This window comes from Plecotus auritus (genome assembly GCF_963455305.1).
Source record: "Plecotus auritus genome assembly, chromosome: 4".
NCBI classification, from domain to species: Eukaryota; Metazoa; Chordata; class Mammalia; order Chiroptera; family Vespertilionidae; genus Plecotus; species Plecotus auritus.
The window spans coordinates 46,991,217-47,018,204 of record NC_137775.1 but is presented as its reverse complement, the minus strand read 5'-3'; the positions used below and the strand labels follow the sequence as shown (position 1 = coordinate 47,018,204).

The following is a 26,988-nucleotide window of genomic DNA, read 5'->3' as shown; positions in this document are numbered from 1 at the left end:
TAATATTTATATAAGAACAGCTTTGCTGGTGGCCTTAAAGAAACACAGTAGAGAATGGGGCCTGGCATACATTTGTATACTTTATGGTTAAAGATAACAATATTTAGATACATTCATATACAAAATAATGTATACCCAAATAATTCTAATATCTGTATGTTCTAATATTACTTAGCTACTTATACCCTAAATTAAGTTATAAGACATAAAAGTGATTAATAAGATGGTTCCTTTTGCCAAAAATGGCTTTTATTGTGTTGTTTAAATATTTAATTAATTTAATATTAGCCGATTGACTTATGTTCTATTTCTTCCAAGCATCCAGAAGTCCAAATCCAGAAGGAGCATTTTCATTAGTGTATTTAGCTATTGACTGAAATATTTGTTTCCAATTTCACTGTTAGGTGGATTAATATTGAATGTATATATGGACTTGAAGAACAGTTTAAATTTTATGCTAAGTGGCTTTCACACAATCCAGAAAATATTACAGTGGATGAAATTTCCCCAACACAATAATTTTTAGTGCGATGTACAAACATCTAAAGTCTTTAGCAGAAGTACACAGATCTCTAGAAAGAGAAAGATAACTGGTACATGATTAATTATCATACCAGTCTATGCATAGCTATTTCGGGCAGGATAGAGACAATGATAGTCTTAGAGACTAAGACATATGTTCTCTACTCTTGTGGAGAATCAAAGCACAAGGCATTACAGACAGTAGCAAAACAGCATGGCAGCCTACTGAAGGAACCCCATGAACGCTGAAATAACTGAAGATCACTACAGGAAGGTATATGGAGAATAAAGTTATGTAGGTATAACGGCTAAGAATGATGAGGGACAATATATAAAAAATGAATAAAGCCAGAGCACCAGGTGCAGTATTCATACATTTGAAAGCTAGATCTGAAGGGAAATGTGACATGAAATTACCCCATGTTTACATGGGGTAATCGAAGACAAAAAAAAAAAAAAATGCCAAATATCTACTGTTCAGCTGAGCATGTCCTGATAAGCCAAAGTGTGATTTTATCCATATAAAATTATGTAAATTTTTGTGAGATAAAAACAGGAGAGGATTATCTAGTAAATACTACGATGTCTATGAGTGAGGAGTATTCATTTTGCAATGGGCAATGATAATCAAGCCTTGTATTTCTTAAGTTCTGGATCATCAAACTGTCCTTTAAAATTTTTCTTCTCTCTCTCTCTCTCTCTCTCTGAAATTGCTAAGTTTTTAATTAAATGGTAAATTGCTATTTTATACTTTTTCATTACCATTTGAAAAAATGGGGATACTTAAATTTCAAAGTAATGTACAGCAGCCTAAATGATTGACTAATTATATCAGAAAACAATGGAAAGTACAATGTAGCCCTGGCCAGTGTGGCTCAGTTGGTTGGAGCATTGTCCCATATACTGAAAGGCTGTGGGTTCAATTCCCAGTCAGGGCATACTAGTATACCTAGGTTTCAGGTTTGATTCCCTGTTTGGGGTGCATCCAGGAGGTAACCGATCAATGTTTTTCTCTCACATCAATGTTTCTCTTTCCCATCCTCTTTCTAAAACCAATAAACACATCTTTAGATGAGGATTTAAAAAAAGAACAATGTAAAAAAAATAGTACATAATTTTTGTGATCTTTCAAAAAATATATATTTTTATTGATTTCAGAGAGGAAGAGGGAGAGAAAGATAGAAACATCAATGATGAGAGAGAATCATTGATTGGCTGCCTCCTACATGCCCCCCACTGGGGATTGAGCCAGCAAACTGGGTTTGTGCCCTGACTGGGAATTGAACTGTGACCTCCTGGTTCATAGGTGGATGCTCAACTAGAGCCAAATGGCCAGACTATTTTTGTAATTTTGGGATAGGAAGTTACTTGTTGTAATAGGTTGAATAGTCTCCTTCCAAAACTTATGTCTACCTAGAACCTGTGAATGTGGTAGATTTGGAAATAAGGTCTTAGCAGATATAATCAAGTTAAGGTCTGGTCATATGGATTAAGATTGGCCGCTAAACCCAATAGGGCGGGTATCTTTATAAAAAGAGAAAGATTTGGACACACACAGAAACACAGACATCCAGGGGAGAAGACCATATGAGGATGGAGGTATAGCTTAGAGTGATGCACCTATAAGCCAAAGAATGCTGAGGATTGTGAGCCACCACCGGGAGCTAGGAGAGAAGCATGGCAACAGATTAGATTTACCTTCAGAACCTTCTTCAGAAGGAACCAGTTCTTCTATATATCCTTTACACTGTTCTGGGATTTCCTAATTTTTTATTTCATTACGCAATCTGTGAATAGTAGCTCCTAGTTTGGCCCTGGTGATTTTTAAAAAGAGGTAAGAATTTCTGGTTGTAGATAATTGACAATTTTCCTTGTGTTACTGAGAAATCATTCATATCAGATGGGAAGTTTGAGAGGGATGGGACAGAGATAAGCCTTACAATATAGTGCTTTATATTCCCTTTAAAGGAGTCATAGCCATGAAAAATCATTTGATATTGTTTCTGTTTATCCTAGGTACGTATCTGGTAAATATTTTTTTTATCAGCTTTGAAGTGGGGAAAATGAGACATACACTGCTTGCTTTATCTAGTATTCAAAAACTGAGCTTAGGGCCCGGTCAGAGTGGCTCAGTGGTTGAGTGTCGACCCATGAACCAGGAGGTCATGGTTCAATTCTTGGTCAGGGCATATGCTCAGGTTACAGGCTCAATCCCCAGTAGGGGGTGAGCAGAAGGAAGCTAATCAAAGATTCTCTCTCATCATTGATGTTTCTATCTCTTTTTCCCTCTCCCTCTCTCTGCAAATCAATTTAAAAAATTTAAAAAATGAGCTTAGGGTCAAATCGGTGGCCTGTTTCCAGCAAGAGTGTACACTCACGTTATCATACATATCTTTTTCCAACTTATCCCTTATCATTATTTTCTCTTTGATTTTTTCTTAATTTAATTTGAATTTATATTTTTGTTGTTGCCATATCATATGCATCTTTATAAACCACCTTAAATTTTTTCTTTGGAATAGGGCAAAGTATAAATGGAAATGAATCATATTAATTTTTAAAGACTTCAGTCTGCCTGGGGTGGGAATGACTGGGAGGGGGGGTCAATTGGGGAAAAAGAAGACATATGTAAAACTTTAGACAATAAAAAAGTTGTGAAATACTGTAATATATTTGTAACTAAATATATATATGTCAATCAGCAATATAAATATATTTTTGTTGAACTGAAAAAAAAATAAAAAAAAAAATAAAGACTTCAATCCAATGCTCACCAGTAAAACTGTGGAGGAAACAAAGAAAAATCATTTCTTTTTAAATACCTCAAGTTAGAAAATGAGGAATAAAAGAAAAATATAAACTAGTTAATAAAATAAAATAGAACAAAACTAGTGGAAATGACTTAGATAAATGGAAAGTGAATGTTTTAAGTTAGTGATCACCAAGTACCGACAAAAGGTGAATTGTGTTATATTTCACGTGCCATTCTGTTATAAATCCTCTTAAAATCTGGGTCCCTTGGGTTACTCCCTTCTTTTAATGGCTACATGCGGGAACCCCTTTCACGTTCCGTGTGGTTCAGGGTTCAGGTTCGGGGTTCGGGTTCTGGAGGAGGCCGCACACAAATGAAAGAGACTAGAAAAATATTAATTTGGCAATATTGGGGGCCATGCGGAAGCCCACCTCTAGTGGGAGGACTACTCCTTGCTCTGGCCTTGCAATCCCTTTTATTAAGGTTTGGGATCCACCCATAGCCAGTAATAGCCTATCAGCAAGGATTTACATAAGATTGACAGGTGGAAGTTGCTTCAACTATCATTGTCTCAATTAGAGGACAATGGGTGGCTTCCGACAGCTACACTTTGGAGACAGGTGATGGTATACTGAATCTCCATGGCTAAGTGTTTGATTTATTATTAATTTGAGGATATTCTGTGTATGAAGTAAAAAAAGGGACAAATGAAACAATGACATTTGGATAGCAGTAGAAGCTGAGGGTAAGAGTTCCGAAGTAATTAAATATGCCTGGACAGCTACTAAAAACAAATACAAATTAAAAAGCACAAATGCATTTAGAAAAGTTCAAAAGAATAGATTTATTTCCTCACGTATTCTAGGAGGAAATAAATCATTTTATTCAGTATGGCCTATACCAGGTGGCTCAGAGTATCATATATTAAGTTTACTCTTACCAAAAGGAAACATCAATACCTTGGCTAGACCCCAAAGAGAGCAACCAAGATGATAAAAGAATAAAATGATTGAGTCTATGGAGAAAGATTAAAGAAAATTAATGTGTACAACAAAGAGAAAAAGAAGAGGAGATTGAGAGTTATACTTAACTACTGGAAAAAAAGTATCACAAACGAAAAGTTGGAGCTAACCAGGACTGGCTTATTCATTAAGCTTAGTAGGCAGAGTAACTAGGCCCAAGATATTTTAAGGGCTCACAAAAGTATCTAAATTAATTTTCATTGTTTTTATGGAGGAAAAAGCCCACAAGGGCAAAAGTGCCCAAGGCCCATGAAAGTCAGATTATGGCCCTGGTGCTAAGCCAGCAAATTTTTAGAGAAATTGGATCAAGGAAATTTCCATGGAATATTGTTAAGTGTTAAGCACAGATGATTTGAGGAGCTGGCAGAGAGACGCCCTGAGTTAAGACTAGGAGGGAGATGAGGTTCACTTTTTGCATCCCTAAAAATCCAATGACTGCCCTAGCCAATTTGGCTCAGTGGATAGAACGTCAGCCCGAGGATTGAAGAGTCCTGAGTTCTATTCTGGTCAAGAGTACCTACCTCCTTTGCAGGCCCAGTTCCTGCTCTGGTTGGGACATGTGCAGGAGGCACCCAGTCGATGTGTCTCTTTCACATAGATGTTTCTCCCTCTGTGTCCCTCCCCCGCCCTGCCACTCTCTCTAAAAAAATTAATGGAAAAATATATTTGGGTGAGGATTAACAATAACAACAAAAAATCCAATGGCCCTATATTGATGTCTTTCTATTTGTAAAACTTTCACATCATTAATATAATAATGCTCTGAGACAGGATTTGTTATCCCACTCTTACAGATGAGAAAGTTGGATTTTAAAAAAATGACATAACTTACCAATGCTATACAGTTAGTGATAGAATTATAGTCAGTCCTGAATCTGTGACTCTGAGCAGCCCAAGTCCTTTTTATTTCCCAGCTAATATGGTGTCCCAATGCACAATTAGAAAATCAAACAGGCATTTCCACTTACCCCACACTCCCTTACCCCCATTCCTTACTACTTCACCAATGCCCTTCTTAGATTCATAATCCAATGCTGATTTCATATTAAAATTTTTTAAAATTGATTTCAGAGAGGAAGGGAGAGGGAGAGAGAGATAGAACCATCAATGATGAGAGAGAATCATCTTGCACACCCCCTATTGGGAATCAAGCCTGTGACCTGGGCATGTTCCCTTACCTGGAATGGAAACCAAGACCCTTCAGTCTGCAGGCCAATCCTCTATACACTGAACCAAACCAGTGAGGGCTCATTAAGTACATCTTAAACATGCAGTTAAATCTTTAACGTCTGCATTTCCAAGTCCCAATTCTCTTTTGTATGATCTATCACAAAAAATGAGAATCTTTGAATAAGTTATTTCACTGGATGAATCTGTTCCTTTAAAAGGTTTGGATCCTATAGATATGAACTTATGAGATATACAATTTTCTAAGACTTTTCTCCTAAAAATGTGTGTATTTGGAGAATGGAGTGGAGGAGTGATAATGGGTGGTCAAAGGTGTTTTTTTAAAACATGGGTATCTATTTAAAACAAGGTCTTCTAGATAAGCCAAAAAATATGTAGCAATTTATACTTTGAAATTAGAATTTCCTGGAATTTATTCTAGGAGAGAAATCTCCAGAGAGTTGGTGGATATGTCTGTAAGTTGTCACATTCCTTGGCATTTCTTACCATGTAGTTATAGGATGAATCAGGGAAAGTGACTGTTGTATTAAAAGAAATGGAGAAATGTTTATTCTACAGGATTCCTCTTAGGGAGAATAGTGTATATTTTTAGAAAAAAACATCACTTGGATGAACTTCTTCGTGTGAAAGATGAGACCCTAATAGATCGACAAATTGCCTTAGAAAGCAGGTAGGTATTGTTACCTGGAGGGCCCTTTGGCAGAATGCCATGGTGTGTTTGAATGTGCTGTGTTCTGCATGAAAGGTGGGCAGAGTTGAATGTCTCTGCACAAAAGATGGGAAAGTAATTTGAGGTTTCCAGGGAAAGATCCAGAAAGAGAGCAGAAAATCCAGCCAGGATGGGTAGAAAAAGAAGAAAGGTGGGGAAGGGGTATCTGAGAAGAGGACCTAGAAGATTTTGTATTAATTTTTAAGTTGATTTTATGGAGTTTGCAAAGCAAGCCTCCTTTCTCCCCTCTAAAAGTCTTCAATCAAGCATATATATCTCAAAAATGCTTTTGGATGGTGGATTCTTTTCAAAGAACCCTAGAAGGTGCTGAGTTATGAATCAGGGTCGACCTAAGGAAAAACCAGAGGCCTTAGGCCTGAAAGCAGGACTTGGAGGACTAAGGGCAGAAACATCTGGGTCCATTTAAGTTTTACTCCCAAGTCAATACCACATGTTGGGAAAAGCAAAAACATCCACATTCCTGCCCAACACTGAATATAGAAGGAAATTGGTGTTTCTGACAGAGAAATTGTTTAAAAGGTCAGGATACCCTTTTCTCTAAAATTTGAAGAATGAAAAATCAAAATATACTATAGAGATTCATTTTCATTAGTATTTCCATTTTTTAATAATCAGTATTATAAACATATAAATCCTGTTCATCTCACTACATTTATATATACAAAGACTTTAAATGTAATAAGCTTAATTCAAGGATTCAAATCAATGTTGTCAATAATTACTGGTTTTCCCCAGTGACCCTTATTGTCATAATTTAAATAATGAAGATGAGACATATCATTGTATTATCAACCTTTTGGGGGATCAACTAACTACTACCAACTAAATGCTGATATGACTGGGACAGGTGATGTAATTTTCCTCTAAGTGACTGAGTTAGATTGTTTGCTGCAGTGCACAAATGTTTCCCCACTTGTTTCTATTCGTTAGCCATGCACTTTCTATAGTTGTTTCTTTAGTCCTTTACGTTTTCCTTAGAAACTCAGCAGATTGTGTAAGAGCAATGATAAAACCACTCTGAGTAGGTCAATTTGGGCAAAGTAAACAATTCACAGAGACATATAACCTCAGTAATCCATGTGTCCCCAACCCTCTTTTTCCTCATGTAGCTGGTTTATATGAGAATTAGTTTAGGTCTCCATTTCCTTCATTTTTCCGAAGCAGTCAAGAAGACAGTTGAATTTTAGCGTGTAATCCCTGGAGCTTTGTTTGCTTTCCTGCAATGACCTGGAACCACTGGGTCACATCTAATTAATATGTTATTGGCAGAAAACACTAAACAGAAATTGTCAAAACCAAGTGATTAGAGATTTAGACTCAGGGTTGAATTACCCGTGTTACTTCCAAGAGTTACTACAAGTTACTATAAGTGCTTCAAGACTGCAAAGATATAGGCAATTGGAAAACACACAAAAAAACCCTCACTAGTGGATTTTTAAAAATCATAGAGTATGTTGCCAGCAAGTATTTTAAAATGGAATTTCTCTTAATCTTGTCAAGTAACAAACATTTGGTGTTTCATGAGTTTGACACCTCTTCCCTTATAAAACAAGAGAGGTAGGAGTTGAAATATTTTCCCAATAATGTTTACACAAAAGTTTTGATAGGAAAAGTGAACTTTGGGGCCCTGAGTCTTCAAATTAACTGTCGGTACTAACGAAGTTCACTGCACAAGCTGGGCCTTTTCATTTATCCAATGTAAATATATTCATAGCCCAATACCTTTGCAAATTTTACACTATATTTGCCAATCATAAAATCTCTTGAAAACATTGGACAGGATCACCTCTTGCTACTTGGTAACAAGGTTTATAAATCTATGTATTAAGGTAAGATGGCCAAGTGCATTTTATAAAACATTTCTTGAAAGGGATTTCAGAAATTTTTTTTACAACATGCAATCTTCATTCCTTGTTCTGCACAGATGCTGCCAATGGCCAGATTTATGCAAGAATGATAATGGGAGGGTCCGAGTCAGGGAGCCATATCATTTTTATTGTCAAAGTTCATTTCTTCAGAACACTTTCATAAGATACATTAATGTAACTAAGGCAAAAGTTTTTTTTTTTAACATCATTAACTTTTTGAATTCACATATGACTTTCATGGTGTCAATGCGATCATTTTAAATTAATCTCTCTGCCCACCACCTGAAGGACTCTAAATTCTTTCCATTTATTTAAGGCTCATTTGAAGCAATTTTTCTCTTGAATCTGTGGTGCTGGCTCCTTCTGACTCTTTGATCTTTTCAGTATTGGACTGTGTTCTAAAATAATCCCATGCGATTTCATCAGTGACTGAAGTCCAGTTCTTCCTTTCGCCATACCGTGGCCTTTACCTAGTTGGATGTCTGAAGCCGGGAGACAAACCTATGCTATTTCTCAGAGTTGTTCCTCAACCATGTTCTTGTGAGTGATGTTTCAATCCAGGCCTCTTCCCCACACAGAGTGGGTACCCCCCTCTCCTGCTGACATGATGGGCCACGGGTAGAGCTCGGCTCTTATTCCTGCTCCCTCAGTGTGGTCACTGACTGAGCTCCTGGTGACTGACTGAGGTAGAGTTCAGTTTAATGTTGTGTTGTGAACTATATGCTGCAGAGTATAGATCCGTCCTTGGATTTGGATAATATCCTTCCTTAATCCACATTCAAGTTGTTTGATTCTTTCTCTACTTTTGCTGGTGTTGAAATAAACAAATAAATACTCCTACTATGTAGTTCAAAGATTTGTTAGTGGTAAAATGGATATATTTGCTATCATAGAATTTTAAAATATAAAAAGAGAAATACAAAAGAAAAAACTGTGAAAGTTCATACTATTGCTTATGATATATAATAAATATCAGCAACTTTTAGGAAATTAGCAATTGCCAATATAATTTTATAATTTGTTAGTCATTTTCATTAATGTTCATAGCTGGCAGCTAATCTGGTTATTAATTTTAACTTTTAATTCATGACTATATGACTATAAATTTCATATTCATATGCAAATTATAAAAAATCAATCTTAGAAATAACCAGGCAGTAGTTCTACTTAATTTAAAACAATGGTTTTTACAATTATTGTAAACTATTTTCTCTTGAATTAGACCATAGATGGTCACAGGAAACTATTCATGAAATTTATTGAAGCAGATAATTTTATTATATTAGAATAAAATAGAAAGCAGGAAAAGTGGGGCAAAGGTGCCAACCAATATACATACATGGAGACATTGCAGATTTTTTTTTTTGCATGTATTTTTGTTCAGTAAAAGATCAGGAAGATTATTTATAAACCTGAAAGCATTTTCCTTTCAAATGCCTTAATTTGTAAAGAGGAATGATATAAAGTATTTCACATCATGAAAACAGTACATTATATATTTCTTTAAAACAGAATCTCTTGATTGGAAGAAACTGTAAAAAGCATCCAACTATCTGTTTGGTGCTTGAGTCCCAACTTCACCTCCCCTTACTTTCTGGTTTCTCTCTTGTAATATATTCTAGTTAGCTTTTGTCTCAAAATGTAGACCTCAGAAACTAATCCAGTGGTCGGCAAACTCATTAGTAAACAGAGCCAAATATCAACAGTACAACGATTGAAATTTCTTTTGAGAGCCAATTTTTTTAAACTTAAACTATATTGGTAGGTACATTGTTATTAACTTAATTAGGGTACGTGGTATTTTGTGGAAGAGCCACACTCAAGGGGCCAAAGAGCCGCATGTGGCTCGCGAGCCGCGGTTTGCCAACCACTGAACTAATCCAATGCTCCAGGTGCACATTGACAAATGTAGAGACGACAATGACCTGTCCTCTTCCTTTCTTGTTTCCTCCATTCTTTTTTTCCATTCTTCCTTCCCACTTTTCTTCCTGTGGTAAATACTTTCAGAGAGCCTACTCTACGCCTGGCACTGTACTAAGTGCTGGAAATAAAAATGAGGAAAAGAAAACATAGCCCCTACTTTCATAGAGTTTATAATCTAGTGAAGAATACAGAGAGGAATCGAATAATCACATAAATAATTGCAAAATTCCATCTCTGACAAGTCCTAAGAAAAGTATATAGTCTTATGAGAACCTGTAAAAGGAAGATTTGAACTAATTTGATCAACATTCATTTGATAGATTCATCCAATGAAGGGATAAACTACTAAGCTGACCAGGGCCAGGCACTGAGTTCTGGAGCATGCCTCTAGAGGTTGAACTCCAGTCTAGTTTCAATTTACCCATCCGTGTCCTCTGGTGCTGTTCAATCAGTTAAGGATTGCCTCATTGAACTAGCAACAGTAGATAATAAATGAAGGAAGAACAGAGTATTCCCTTAGCATCAAGTTAAGATTTCTTTCAGAATTAAATTAGAAAAAACATATAAAAATGAGATTGTTCCTCTGTAGTAATCTATAAGTAAATACCTAAGGTATCCTGAGAAACTCTTATTTGTGATTACTGTAAACAGGGCATACGCTTCTATAAAGAATGTGCTATAATGTACATGTTTGTATCCTGCCCCCCCAAATTTATATGTTGAAATCTACTGCCTGATGTGATGGTATTAGGAGGTAAGGCCTTTGGGAGATGATTAGGTCATAAGGATAGAGCCCTCATGAGTGGGATTTGTGTCTATGTAAAGAGGTTCAAGAAAGCTCTCTTGCCTCTTCTTCCACCTTGTGAGGACACAGCAAAAGGTATTGTCTATGAACCAGAAATCAGGCCCTCACAAGTCACCAAATCTGCTGGTGCCTTGATCTTGGACTTCTTAACCTCCAGACTATGTGAAATAAATTTCTGTTGTTTAAAAGCTACCAAGTCTCCAATACTTTGTTATAGCATCCGAATGGACTAAGACAGAATGAATGTATTTACTGTCCAAATTTTTCATAAATGTTCAATTGGAAGAAAGAATGTGGCCATAGAGGAAGAAGAGACATTCATATGGAGAAAACAAGAATCAGGGAGCATACATATGTGTTCTGTGTGCCTCCAGTCTTAACCAGGAGACACGAGCATTCAGTCCTCTCTAGGCAGATATAGCTGGATGTAAATGGGTATAACCATGTGGCAGACAGCAGGGATACAAGAAGTAAATTTAGGGTACTGCCTGGCTCAGCAGTTGAGCGTTGACATATGGACCATTTGATTCCCAGTCAGGGCACATGCCCGAGTTGCGAGTTCGATTCCCAGTTTGGGGCATGCAGGAGGCAGCCGATCAATGATTCTCTCTTATCGTTGATGATTCTATCTCTTTCCCTCTCCATTCCTCTCTGAAATCAATAAAAATATATTTTAAAAAATATGGAAGTACCTAAATCTTTGTTACACTGATGTATCAAAAAATTATGGTTTCATGGGTACTGAGTTTCAGTCTGGGATGTTGACAAAGTTCTGGAGATGGATAGTGGTGATGGTTGCAAAACAATGTGAATGCTACTAATGCCACTAACTGTACACTTAAAATAATTCAAATGATAAATTTTATGTTATGCATATTTTACCAAAATTGTGAGCCTGGAGCTCAGATGTTAAGTCCTCATGACATGGCTGACATGTCCCCTGTCTGCCACTACCTTCCCCCAGCCCCAAACTGTGTGAAGGCAATGAGCTGAAAGTTCTGGATTCCTCCAACCTGGCGGAATCCTCACTTACTTAGAATCTGCTGAGGCCACAGGGAGTGTCTCTGTGAGGATCCGAGAAGTGCCGGGGAGCCACAACTACTTGTTTCTTTGTGAACCTTTGATCTGGTGTGCTCTTTGCTCTGCTTGCTAGCCAAAGTGAAGGCAGGCCAACTGAAAGTAGGTTTGGCTGAGACCCAACAAGTCATTCTCACCAGTTCTTTCACCCAGGCTACAGTTAGGCATAGCTCAGGGTCTCCCAGATTTAAACCAATGACAATCAAAATAATCTAATTCACTGTCTTTGTTCTTACCATATACAGTATATTTGGACTTTATATGATACTTATACAGAATTTATATATCAGCCAAAATATAAGAAGACTGCTCTGTTTTTATAGTTCTCTAATTATAAGTCAATATTTTGGCAATTGGATTTAAACATCAATCTTGTCAGTGAGAGACCCTAACTTTCAAATGTGTTAGTCATCTGGTGTTTGTGGGCATAAGGACTGATGATCAGGCTGAAGTCCCTCTAAGGTTCTGGCCTGTATCAAGTTGACTTCCCTAGAGGCCATCTTTTCTTTTTAACCACAACACCATCCAGCCATCATTCTTTATTTTGTCCATTTCACACTGCCATCCATTGCTTTGTTGATTTTGAACATACCTTGTCTCTTAAATTTATGTAAATATTTAGAGTAGCTAAAATTGCCTTGTAACCTTTTTATTGTTTTTGGTTCCAATTTTTTTCTAATATTTTTTCTACCTATTGTTAACATTTGCCAACAGCCTTGCAGGTAGGTGAGGCCAAATGACTAGTTTCATCCAATGAAATGAGAATGGAAATAAAATGCGAGACTGTGCTTAGGTATTTATGCACTGTTGTGCACTGTCACATCCTCTTTTCTGCGTCAGAGAAAACTGATGTCTAGGTTCCTAGGTAAATGTGGGAGAAGAGCTTCCTGCTGACCTACCGTGGGTATGTAATGCTGTTGTGTCATTTTGTTTCCACAATTAGCCCAGCCTATCCTGAATGATAATCCTGTTGCTTCAGGAAATTCTCTTCTAAGACAACAATTGTCACACACTACATTAATACACACACCTGAAAGAGTCTACATACACATGAGGATTTACCCACGTGTAGATTCTGGAGTCAGAATGCTGGTATTGAATTTGGGCAACAGATTTACTAGCTGTGTGATCTTGGGCAAGTTAATAAATTCTCTGAACTTAGTAAAATGAGGATGAGAATAGAGCCACCTCTGAAGGGAATTGTGAGAATCAAATCAGTTAAAATACTTAGAGTGGTGCTTGGCACATAGTAAGTGTTTGGTAAGGTGTTTGCTATAATTACTACATGTAACAGGACCTTCATGAATATCACTGTGATGAAAGTGTGAAGCATTTGATAATCCTATCTAATAAAAGAGTAATATGCAAATTAACCATCACTCTGCTACACCACAAGCCACACCCACCAGCCAATCAGGAGCAAGTATGCAAATTAACCCAATCAAGATGGCTGTGGCCACGGAGTGAGCAGGAGGTTTGTGTTTCCCCAGCAATGGAGGAAACCAAGCTTTCCACACACCCTGGCTGGCCTAGGCCTCCACTCAAGGTTACAAAGTTTCAATTATAGAAGATAAATAAATCCCAACAAAAATGGCTGCAGCCACGGAACAAGCAGGAGGCTTGGCTCTGCTCAAGGTTACAAAGTTTCAATTATAGAAGATAAATAAATCCCAGATACCAGGGCCTCCGCTTGGGTCGCCGGGGGGTATGGCTGGCCTGCAAACCACCACAGGCCCCTCGCCCAGGCTGCCCCACGCCCCAAGGGAACCCCCACTCTGATCTGGGACACCCTTCACAGCAAACTAGCTGGCCCCCACCCATGCACCAGAACTCTATCCTATCTAATAAAAGAATAATATGCAAATTGACCATCACTCCAACACACAAGATGGCTGCCCCCATGTGGTCAAAGATGGCTGCCACAAGATGGCCAGCAGGGGAGGGCAGTTGGGAGGGACCAAGCCTTCAAGGGAGGGCAGTTGTGGGTGATCAGGCCAGCAGGGAAGGGCAATTGGGAGGGACCAAGCCTGCAAGGGAGGGCAGTTGGGGGCAATCAAGCCTTCAGGAGAGGGCAGTTAGGGGTGACCAGGCCTGCAGGGGAAGGCAGTTGGGGCAAACAGTCTGGCATGGGAACAGTTAGGCATCAATCAGGCTGGCAGGGGAGTGATTAGGGGGTGATCAGGCTGGCAGGCAGAAGCAGTTAAGGGCAATCAGGAAGGCAGGCAGGTGAGCAGTTGGGAGCCAGCAGTCCTGGATTGTGAGAGGGATGTCCGACTTCCCATTTAGGCCCGATCCTAGGGGTCCCAGATTGGAGAGGTGCAGGCTGGGCTGAGGGACACACACCCCTATGCACGAATTTCATGCACCGGGCCTCTAGTCTGATATATGTGAGTGTTGTTATAAATCAGTGGTTGGCAAACTGCGGCTCGCGAGCCACATGAGGCTCTTTGGCCCCTTGAGTGTGGTTCTTCCACAAAATACCATGGCCTGGGCGAGTCTATTTTGAAGAAGTGGCGTTAGAAGAAGTTTAAGTTTAAAAAATTTGGCTCTCAAGAGAAATTTCCATCATTGTACTGTTGATATTTGGCTCTCTTGACTAATGAGTTTGCTGACCACTATTATAAATCAATATATATTTTAAAATTCTGATCATGGGTGCTTAATTTTATTTACCCAAAAGAGAAAATATATTAAGCCTAATCTTAAAGTAGCTTATAAATAATTTTTAAAAAGACAGACTCTCCCTTCCTTACAGATAATGAACAGCTGTTCCACATCTGTCCTCAATTTAGAAGTTTATGTTTAGCAACTCCACACAATAAACAGTTTTCTCTCTGGCTCTGGTCTTGGATAGACAATGTTATGGTCAGTCTATTGAGCTTGTGCATGGACATACATTTCAAGTAAGCATTATCCCATTATGGCTTTAAAAGGTGATTTGGTTTATAATAGAATATCTTTTTTTTTTTTTAAAGATAGCCAATAACTGGCATGTTCCTAGTAAGTGTTTAAATTTCAATTCTATATTTCCCTTATAAAAGGACTAATGAGAGAACATATAGCCTTGTTATATTTTAATCTTTGGATGTTATATTCTAGTTAAATCATAGTTATGTCCCTAATTTAGGTCTATTGAGTTGCCTTTACAGAAGTTATTTGCTATCAAAGTATATGTTAGAAACACAAATTGAAAAAAATTCCTACAATGCTTATAGAATGTTACATTTGTCTTTTTCAGAACAGCTTTTTGTTCAGTAAATTGTAGTCAGAATATAATAATTCTAAATCTGAATATGTTTTTACGTTTAGGGATAAAGTAAGATGGCCATGACCAATATGAAGGCTTAGGCTTTAAGAGTGAAAACAAATTGGAAAAATGTTTTTAAAGTAAAAATGTACAGTTAATTTTCCATGGAAAAGAGCGAAAAATTCATGTAATTTAGCTTTAACAAAAGCCAAAAAAGTGTCTCCCCAGTTCTTACCATCCAACACTAAAATACTGTTTTTCATAAAATTAACATAGAGCAAATGTTTTCCCAGATAGGATCCACAGAGTGGTCATTCTGTCCTTCTCTCCACACACAGCCAGGGCTGGGGAGAGCAGAGAGCTTCATGATGAATCGACCTTCACATTTGATGAGGAAAGCAGTGGAGCATGAATGTCAAAAACCTCTCCCATAAGCCTACTGACAAAATAGTGTGATCTGCAAATGGAAATAGGTGGCAGGAAAGGAAAGAGGACAATTCAGATGCCAATGAACAGCAGCAGAATTTCTGGTTGTTTTTCTCTCTAGATTAGTATTCATAAATTAGCGCATTTCTATATGTCTATTGTACTTGGAAATGTGAGGATAATACTAGCCAACTGCTGTCATTTGGATCTTGGCATTTGGATCTCCACAAATTCTCCAACTTTGCTTTTGCAAACTCATGAAAAGCTAAATTGCCATAAAAAATAAATTTTGCCCTCACTGTGTCTTCCATGCTCAAAATGTCTTCAAAGGTAAATCTTCAAAATTATCAGTACTTTAAAAATTCTTCCTTTTGGCCCAGCTGTGGTGGCTCAGTGGTTGACCATCGACCTATGAACCAGGAGGTCACAGGTTTGATTCCTGGTTAGGGCACATGCGGGTGTTCCAGTCTCCATCCCCAGTATGGGGCATGCAGGAGGCAGCCGATCAATGATTTTCTCATCATTGATGTTTCTGTCTCTCCCTTCCTCTCTGAAATCAATAAAAAAATATATTTTTAAAAAATCTTCCTTTTTCCTTTTTCCATTTCTTAAAGTTTTAAAGCTCCTCTTTAACAAGTATTTTGTGATGTTTTTTCTTGCTCTTCCAAGATCTGAACACTTAAAAAAAAGTATCTCAGTCATAGGTCATACTTGACAATCCTATATAATAAAAGGCTAATATGCAAATCGACCGAATGGCGGAATGACCGGTCACTATGACGCGCACTGACCCGCCTCCATGGCAGCACTAAGGATGTCCAACTGATGGCTTAGTTGGACATCACCCGAGGGCTCCCATATTGCGAGAGGGCTCAGGCCAGGCTGAGGGACAACCCCCCGAGTGCATGAATTTCGTGCACTGGGCCTCTAGTTTTCTATAAAACTGAGTCTGTCATTGAATGAAACCATTTGGCAGAATTAAGTAAGCAAAGATGAGAATCTACAACATAGGTGCATCATCCCTGATTCTTTCAGTTTATGTATTTTTGATAGAACTCAAGGGTACATGTTGACAGTCAGAGGCTGGTTTCTCTAGATAGGTCTGCAAACCGGAATTATCCATGACCTTAAATGCATATGTTGGGAGTTGAGGAAGACAAGTTACATTTATCGAGGGCCTACTGTGTACAGTCACTATAGTTTATCCATGTAATTTTATTTCATCCTCACTACTAATTATTGAGGTAGATATTAAATTTCTCTTTTAATCATGAGGAAATTGACAGTTGGAAAGTTGATGTAATTTTCTGGAATTTGGGCTCACTTTGGTGTGAATCAAAAGCCCAAACACTTTCCACTGCACTATGCTCTGGGCTCTTTACTATTTCTTTTTTCATTATCTCTTTCAGAGACTGCAGCTACATGGAGTTATCAGAATATTTATAACTAGAGGCCCGATGCACAAAATTCGTGCAAGAGTAGGCCTTCCTTCCCCCAGCTGCTAGCACTGGCTTTCCTCCAGCACCCAGGACTCGGGCTTCCCTAATAGCCCCAGCTTCGTCAACAAGGTCATCTGGAAAGATTTCCGGAAGGACGTCCGGTCTAATTATCATATTATGCTTTTATTATTATTATAGATTATTATAGATACAAGTATAATACAGCATGCTAACAAATTGGAGTGGAAGTACCAAAAAGATTTGTTAGACAAAGATTTGTATGTTCATCTTAGAACATTTTAAAATTATAGCAAATACCAAGTTAAGAAAAAATCAGCTGAAGTTCTTCACCCAAAATCACCCATCTTGGTGTATTTTCTTGCAAGATTGAAAAAAACAACAACAACCAAAAAACAAAACTCTTGCCATATAGATACTCATCTTAATTTCTAACAACTTAATAAAACAATGGCGTGGTGAGATCCACTGGTGGGAAAGCCTGCAGGTACACACGGGGCTGCTTGTCCAGACCCTGACTCACAATGCAGTTGATTTCCAGGGCGCAATGCAGGCTTCTCATGCCTCATCACTGCTGCCTTGGAGGTGCTGGACCATTTTATCAGTCTGAGCATCTTCTTTTAAAATGTAAGTATGGTAGAGAAACAAATCACTAAAAAAGGGAGGAAGACAAGAAGATGTGAGCTTTGATCGCTAAAACACACAAAGACACGGACAGCTGGCAGAGAGAGCCTACATTAGAGGTGCGCTCGGCTGCATAGAGAGCAGCTCTTTCCTGCGAGCTAATGGAGTGCAGGGGCCGAAGGCACCAGACATCATCAGCTGTCTGTCTGTTCGGTGGGGGAAGGGCGAGAAGCAATATAGATTCCTCAGCTAGGGGTCACTAGACGCCCTTCATACACAGCAGGGAAAGAACATTGAGCAATTGAAAACAGCTATGCTGAAAAACATGGCTTTTGATAATAGTTCTTTGGATTCTCTCTTTTGTTTAATGCTACTAGCATGCCTTTTACTGTATTGATTTGTCAGAACCTTATTATTATTCAAACTGTAAGTCAAAGGTGTTATCCCTATTTGTGTTCATTTTTTTTTGGCTAAAATAACTCACTAGATTAAAAAAAAGTGACGTTTCAAGTTTTTTTTTTCATGTTACATATTAAAAATGATTATAATTGTTTTGTGTCTTTCTCCAGTTTATATTTTTAAAAATCACATATGGGTGGGAATAAAATGATTACTCTGAAAACTGCTTTAACATTTTTTAAAAATCAGCAGTGATTTTCATGTGAGTATTTGCTAGACAAGCCATCCTTTTTTGCTCTGGTTATGATAGCCTTCAGCTAATTCTTATCCTTCAAATGCTTCATGTCCTATACTTTATATAAAGGTGGGAAGAAAACCAAGACTGAGAAGGACAAATGATATTGGCTTGGTTACCATAGAGTTGGGAGGGGTCCCTAGAAAAATCCCCTTTGGAGGACTGTTCTGGGGGCCCACCACAAGTACATTTATTTCTTTGGTCAGCAAATTATGCCCTAAATTAGATAAAGCAGGCAGACCTTGAATATAATCCAGCTAATGCTACTGGATTACAATGCAGCAGTTTGAATACAGATGTCATAGCCATGCTTAAAATGCAAAAATGGCTTCCATCAAGACAGTGTAATAGGATTTAAGAGTTACTTTTGCCTCAGTGGCTCAGTCCTGAATGTTTGGTGACTTCCTCTACATAAATTTGGCCCCATAAATGGAGAAGACTCAATGACCATCTCTCCAGTGCGGCCTGCGACAACAGGACAAATAAGTGCCTCTATTGCTCATCCCAAGATCTGTTCACAGAGGTGCTTTTCTGCCACAGACCTGATGGGGCAGCAGTTTCCAAGGGCCCCACCGGCTGCCAGGGCCATGCTCAGGTCTCTTTCCAGGAGAACTGGGCTGAGTCGCTCCTCGGTGTTCCCAGATAAAGTACAGGACATCAAAATAGTTCATGGGGCATATTTATACTAAAGTAAATAAAAAATTTAAACATTTATACTAAAATATATCTACCTCTATCTCTATTTCTATATCTCTATCATGTATATGTATATATGTATATGTGTATGTGTATATATGTATATCCATATCTATCTATCCAAATCATCATCTACTAGTATATCTACCTCTCTATAGATAAATAGATAGATATTATCTTAAATTCAAAGTTAACTGGGTGTCCTGTATTTTTCTTTACTAAATCTGACAACTTTACTCCTGTAGTAAGAAGAAATTACTTCCCTCTTTGGATAGAAATTCTCCATTTTATTCTTCCCTAGGTTTAAGGAAAACAGGAGGACATGACATTTTTGCTTGTGAGTCTGTTCTCCACATGAAGACTCACCCATCTAGAGGGAAAAGAACCTAGAGAATTACTGTTTTGTCCAGAAGTCTAGGAATTCAAAATACTTATTTTAGCTTGAAGTCCCAGAGTTACATCTCCCCAGCATGTACTTCCATCCAGTCAGCTATCTATATGTATAAAAGGCTAATACGCAAAGTGTCCCTACAGGAGTTCGACCAGGAGCCTGGGAGTTTGATCACCCTCTATGATGTGGGCTGACCACCAAGGGTGTGGACAGAATGAAGGAAGGCCCCAGGTGGCAGCTGGAAGGTCCCAATTGGCCCTGATCGCTGGCCGGCCTAGGGACCCTACCCATGCACTAATTTCATGCACCGGGCCTCTAGTTACTAAATAAACCAGCCTAACAGCTCGTGCAGAAGGGAATCGGGAAGGTTCCACCTTTGCTTTGATTTTACTCTTTTGGGAAATAACTTCCCCATGCTCCCATTTCATCTCCATTTCATGCTTCCATTAATGGGGGAAGGCTACCAACGTAGACAATAGTCTTAGCTAGAGTTGGTTTTATTTTTTTAAATCTGTCTATGGTAGGACACCTCAAAGAGAGGCAGTCTTGAAGTAACATGTAATATTATTCATATCATAAATGTTCTTTCATAATTGCTATGCCCTTTTAGGATTAGGTATATTCACAAATGAAAAAGTTGGTTGTTCACATTACCTGAATTGAGGAATGCTGGAAACCTTTTTATGTTAAATTCTTTTCCCTCTCTAGATACGCAATACTTAAAAGATCAGCATGCAATGTTATTTTTAGCTGGTCTCTTTTTAAATCTCCACAAAGGAATTGTTAAAGCATTAACACTTTAAAATGGATGGCCTTACAGGGAGACTGGACTTCAGACAGCATAAGCATTATGAATCTGAATTCAAATTCAGAAAATGGGGTAGAGAGTAGTAGTAGGAAGTGAGAGTCATACCCAAGAAAAATGTCATTTGTCCCATCAACATGCCTGGGGCTGGTCCTGATTCATGCTCTCACTCTATTCCTATGTGTGTCTTATTTTTAGTTGAAAAGAGAGTTGGTTTTATTTAACCAAATCTCCTTTCCTCCTGCTCTCTGAGTGGAATCTATTCACCCTTGGCACCACTGTGCTCTAGTGCAGGCTCTCAAACAGACCCAATTTAGATAGCACGGCAAGGTGCTGAAGAGCTTTCCCTGTTTACCGTTAACTTACTGTGTGATCTTAGGCATATCCCTTAACTACTCTGGACCTCAGTTTTATCATTATAAAATACCAGAGTGGCATTGGATGGTCTGTCAGTCTTATCAAGAAAGAAAAGAGAAAAACATACATCACTGAGGGTTTATAATCTAGTCAGCAAGACCATATATTGTCTCATGCATCACTGCTCTACCCCTCACTAGTCATATGTTCTCCGGCAATTTATTTAATCTCTCTTTGCCTCTATAAACAGGCGGAAATAATACTTACAAATTATGATGTTATGATAATAAAATGAGGTAGCACATGTGAAGCACTTAGAACAGTCTTGACACAGAATAAAAGTTAATAACAGCCATTAGTCCCTTCGAGAATAATTTTTATTTTAAAGAAAACTTTAAGCTATATCAACATCCCTGAAATATTGCAAGCTCTAAGTTATCATTATAGTTGTTCATGAAGCTATGTTATTGTTGTTTCCTACGAATATTGATCAACATAAACTTTGAAAAGTAAAAATGGATACTCTCATCACCAATTGCTCAGAATTCAAAGTGAGTAAAGACATTTCTTTCCATATATTGTGCTCAACAAACTAGAAAAAATAATCTAATTCCCCCTCCCAAGTGATTCCCATCTTTTGATACTTAGCTCACAAAGCAGTTCTTAAGGTAGTCAACAAAATACAAAGGAAGATCACACATCTCCATAGAAATGATTTTCAAATTAAATTTGAGATGCCACGTCAAAAATTTTACCTCTCTCAACTGACTTTTAATAAAAACATGTATTTCTTAATGAAGTCTATTGTAGAGATCTGTGGCATGAACAAGAATTTCAACTAACCTCCTTCCTTCCTTAGACTTCTTTACAAAATAGTTGGCTACCTGCTGAAGGACACTGTTTCCTTTCCTGTTACCACTCATCTCTCTCACCACATTCCTGGTGCTGTTCCTGAAAGGAGCAGCTACTCAAACAAATCCTAGTAACAGGAGTTTCTGCAGAAGCATATTAAAACATTTAAGAATTGTTCTTAATAGGAAATGATTAAATCATTTATGATACTAAGTCTGTCCTGTGTTGTAATGAGTTTTTCATTTATCTTATGTATTTCTAACTTGATAGTTGCACATGCATTGTTTCATTTTATCATTCTTTTCCTTTTTTTGGAATTTAGAGAATGTTAGCTTAAGAAGTGGTTAACCTGACAAAAAATACATTATTTAAAAAAAAATCCACCTCAACCCAGAGGGATGGCATTAAGTGGAATCCTGTGTATCATGGAACACCTAATGCACACAAGATGTGGAGCGTGTTCCTTGATCAGAACTTTTAAATACTAAGTAGCACTAAATGGGAGAAATAAATCAAATGCTAGGATAGCCGGAATAATGAACAGTGACGATGCTTCATACTCACACCCCAGCAAAGCAATATGAAAAAGTGATCCCGGCTGTCATGAGCTATTACTGAGTGAAGAACTTCTTTTTTAGTCCTTCTAACTTAAAAAAAAAAAAAAGACAGAAAAAATGCTGGAGGAAAATAGCCTTCTTTCCTGACTCCCTCAGATTAGTTGTCAGCAAAACAAACTGCTATGTATCATCTGTTTGGTGACAGAAAAAATATATATTGAGATCAAAGATAATCAAGGTACACCTGGTTATTATTTGTAAAGACTTAACAGTAAGTTTTTAATGATTAATTTATCTGCCACATAACGCCTTCATAGATCATGTGGGACATCAAGGGAGGAATGTGGTACTGCATTTCTAAAGCCTCTTTCTATGTCTCTGAATGATAATAGGCATGGAAGCCATCATTAGTCTTGTTAGACGATGGTTCCTGTAGGACTCTCCTATGTGTTACCTTTTAGAGGGAAGGTCAACGAAGCCACCCCCTGGGACTCCCCTGCAGGATACAACTAACACAAGCATAAACTGTATGGAAATGGCTAAATTATCTTTACTGAGACCTTGGTCTTTCACATCAATCAAGCCCTTCTGAACTAGTAAAGCAGAGAAGCACCCTGCTGGCAAAAGTGTTACTATCCTTACGCTTGTCATGACTGGCACTACAAATTTAACAATAAACAGGCAGATATTTGTCTTGCTTCCTTAAAAAACAAAATAAGTGTGCCGAAAGACATACACTTGCGAGGACAATTTGTTTTAATGGGGAGCAGACTGGAAGAAAAGAATTGCTAAGTGGATTCTTTGTCACTGTTTCTCTCAGTCCCTCCTCAAAAGACCCTTAATCCAGAAATCCAATCGTAACTGCTATCAGAGCACATGGAGAAGGTAATAGGCATCTGACAAGCCAAAACAAAGCAAAGCAGGACCCCATGGCTGCCGTGTGGGAGGGGCGGGCAGATTTATCCACCCTCACGTCTCAGCTTCCTGAGAGTGGAGCCCGTGTCAATGCCTCATCCTGACACCTAACTCATGGGGGAATTATAAGTCATCAATACCAATGACTGTAAAACACTTTGTAAATAAAAATGGCTTAGAAGTTCCAATTAACAACAGAAAGTAACCCTCTGGGATGTGCCAGAGAGAAGTAACTACAGCCATAAATAAGCAATGGTTGGCTTAGGTTCACCTCTTATTTCAATGCCATTAAAAATGGGCTTCCTTCCCATCTCCAATCTGAAGACCCAGCTATGATTTCTTTTCTTATCTGTACTACAAAGTGCCGTGGTTTATGAGAGGAAGGGTTGAGGAAACACGGGACTGTTTTAACACTAGTACTCAGTGCACGTATACATATTCCTATCTCTCTTCATGAGAAATGACTACAGCAATCTGGGGTGCTATAACTAAAGTAGTCAACTGTGTGACTACTCCATATGTGCCTCTCAGAAGCAAGAGGCCCAAGAAATTGCTGTGGGGCAGCTTTTAGCGTGCTTGTCCCGTCCAGAACTTTGACCAGCACAGACCATGGATTGATTATAAGTGTGGCCCAGGAAGTATCCACGAAGCCTGTGGCATTTTCCAGCCATGTGCTGGTCACTTACAATATATCACACATGTACCTGCGAAGAAACATGGGATTTTGGCTCTCTCTTGGTCTCTTCTTCACTCGCTCTAGGAGATGCCAGCTGTTATCGTGTGAACTGTCTTATGGAAAGGCCCACCTGGCAAGAAGCTGGGGGAGGAGTCTGGCCAATAGCCAGCCAGGAACTAAGGCCCTCTGTCCATCAACTTGTGAGACACTGAACCTTGCTTGCAGCCACGTGAGTGAATTTGGATAAAGATCCTCTCCTACTTGGACCTTTAGATGGCTGCAGCCCCACTGACACCTCGATTGCAGTCTTGAGAGAGACCCTGAGCCAGTGATATCCAGCTAGGCTGCACACGAATTCCTCACACAAAGAAGCTTTGATATAATAAATGATTATTGTGGATTTAAGAAAATTTTGTTCGTGCGTATGGCATAGAAGATGAATTCTTCCTCCTCCACCGGGAATGAAGGACCTCAGGCTCTACCGCTAGCTGACCAGCTATGGGATCGAGCAGCAGATCCATTAATTAGGAGAGCCATTACCCAGGATCAGGGGTGTCTGCCTGGCTTTATTTTATTTATGGACTATCCCAACCCGTCTGTTGCCCACTAGGCTTTCCTTGCTCTTTGATGCTTGGCAGAATGCCGTGCTAACAGAAAAAAGATGGAAGGAGAACTGGGCATAATGTTAAGCTTGCAAAATGTTATACAGAAAATTACAACTCCAGGAGAAATGAAATGTTGGCCTCTGAAACCTATGGCATTCCTCAATCTTCCAATATGGCACACGGTGATAGTTTCAATGAAATGAATTCATGTAGAAGGAAAGCTTGGGTTTTTTTGTTTGTTTGTTTGTTTGTTTGTTTTTCTGGGAATTACAAACAAATGTGTCCAAACAGTGGTTTTCCATATAGACAGTCTTGATGACACATCTCAGAGAAGTCTACCTGAAGAGGCTTTGTTAAAAAATTAAAGGCATTATTAGTTTTACTTTTCAAATGGCTGTTCAAAAGATGTGTGGTGCGAATCCGTTCAGATTTGAGAGCAGAGCCTTTGGCAGCAGCAACAGGATCAATGGAGGTTATAAAAGCTCAGCAGGTGGTGGAAAGTGGAAGCAGAGAAGAGATGCTGGTTCCTTCAGGGGTAAGGCTGTGGAAGTAAAGCAGAGTTGCTGGAAGACCTGCCGGCCTGAGGGTCAGAGCCCTCAAAGGAGGACGAAGCAGTGTGGGGTTGGCTCCCACCCAGAGGGTGGGGCTAGCTGGCTGAGCACAGCCAAGAACTTTTTTTTTTAATTCTTTATTGTTTAAAGTATTACATATAGTATTACATATGTCTCCTTTTTTTCCCCCATTGGCCAACCCCACCCCCCTAGTGTCTGTGTCCACTGGTTATGCTTATATGCATGCATACAAGTCCTTCGGTTAATCTCTTACCCCCCACCTCCACCCTCCCCTGCCTTCCCTCTGAGGATTGATGGACTGTTTGATGCTTCCATGTCTCTGGAATACTGCGCTGCTGTAAAAAAGAAAGAACTCTGTCCATTTGCAAAGGCATGGATGGACCTGGAGAGCATTATGCGAAGCGAAATAAGCCAGTTGGAGAAAGAAAAATATCACATGATCTCGCTCATTTGTGGAATATAATCAACAACATAAACTGATGAACAGCTGAGAACTTTTTATCTAGATGGTTTTACTGATGACTTCTATTTCAGACGCAAGAACTGTGTGAATGAACAAGTGGCCCGTTTTCCCTTGTTGTGGTGAATTGTCAAGTGCAATTTACAATAAGTTATCATGAAAAGTTTTTAGGTTGCATGATTGGGTATGCTGCATTTTATATTTTATTGGGCATTTTGCTCCACTAAGTGGTAAAAAGGATAGAGACTTTGGGTGGGGTTGCTTTGTTTATAAATGTCTAATGGAACGCTTCAGGCAACTGCAACATCATTTTTTGAAATACATTTTAAGATAATAAGAGCTAACATAATTTTTAAAAAAAGAAACAGGTTTTGGGAGAAATTTGACATGACTAAATTAAATTAACAGCCAGAGAATACTTACTGTATGCCAGGCATTATTCTGTGAATTATACATACAACTCACTATCTCTCAGAATAACTCTAAAAACTGGTATTATTATTGTTCATATTTTCAAGATGAATAAACTCAGTCTGAGAGGTTGAATAACTTGCCCAAGGTCACAGCAAACTAAGACTTGAACTCCAGAGTCCATGCTTTTAACCACATCTCAAAGCTGGAACAGGAGCCCAAGCTCCCTGCTCCATAACTAGTGTCGGGGTTCCTGTTTGTTCATAAAAATTAGAAAGCAAACAAATAAGGTAGACAGGGCAGCATATTGTCAGGTGCTCACATGTCTGAGCAGTGACATGTGAGCACCTGACAATAGACAGGCAAACACTATGGGGTGATAAGAATCATAGGAATGTGTAAAAACAGTTGGAAAATGTATTTGAGGGAGCATTTAGTTCAGATGGGGTCTATCTATTTTTTAAAAAGTAATACATTTTGGTTTCCATTTCCTTAGAAAATCTAGTTGTATATGCCCCTGTTTTATTGCAAGCATTCTTATAACCTGTGGCATGTGTGCACAAGAAGTAATTTCAAGTATCAAATCAGATCATATCAGAGCTGCCCTTAGCTCCTGTTAAGGTACCACAGGATCAGAGCCCACAGCAGCAAAACACAGGTTTCCAGAGCTTGAGCAGCAACCAGGGCCAATTTGGGGGATTCAGTGGCCTCTTCGATGTGACGTGGCATTAGCCATTAGGCATCTCTAGCGCAGCCTTGGCTGCTAGTGGGTTTGGCTGGTGCTCTGATCACCTCAGAGATTCTGATAGGCAGAAGCCCTGGCTATCCTGCCCTGGAGGACTGTGAAGGGAGGGCAGTGCTTTCTCTGCCTTGCAGGGACCATCTCTAGGGCAGATATTGCCTATGAGAAAGGCCCCCCCTACAGGGAGAGTGATGCCAGAGGAGGTGTCTGTGGAAGATGAGCTGCGGGGAGGAGGATGGGATTGCTGCAGACTCAGGCAGCATTTGCAGCTTCTGCTTGGTCCTTGATTCGCCCGGGGTAGAACTAATTTCCCCATGCCCTTTGCCCCCGCAGCACCTCCGCGATGTTTGTAGGACCCACCCTGCCTTCCCAGACACACAGAAACCCCTAAGCACATGGCTGTTTATTGACTGCACGTCTCGTTGCCTTTTAAAAAACATGCCACATGTATACAATGAAAAAAACAATGATGTTATACGTGAATGACATGGAAACTCACTGTACATTGAGTGAAAAAAAATGGGTTATAAAATAATATGCATCAAATCCAATTTAATAGCTAGTTATATTCCTATGAAAAAGACAGAAATAGACACAAGGATGTTTATAGGCAC

General features: G+C 38.8%; 1 pseudogene across 1 annotated transcript; it reads left to right on the top strand.

Annotated features, from left to right (window-relative positions):
- Window positions 1-24,020: 24,020 nt before the first annotated feature.
- Window positions 24,021-24,742, top strand: LOC308246685 (armadillo repeat-containing protein 1-like; annotated as a pseudogene). The gene has a single exon. The product of its transcript is annotated as an armadillo repeat-containing protein 1-like (transcript).
- Window positions 24,743-26,988: the final 2,246 nt, after the last annotated feature.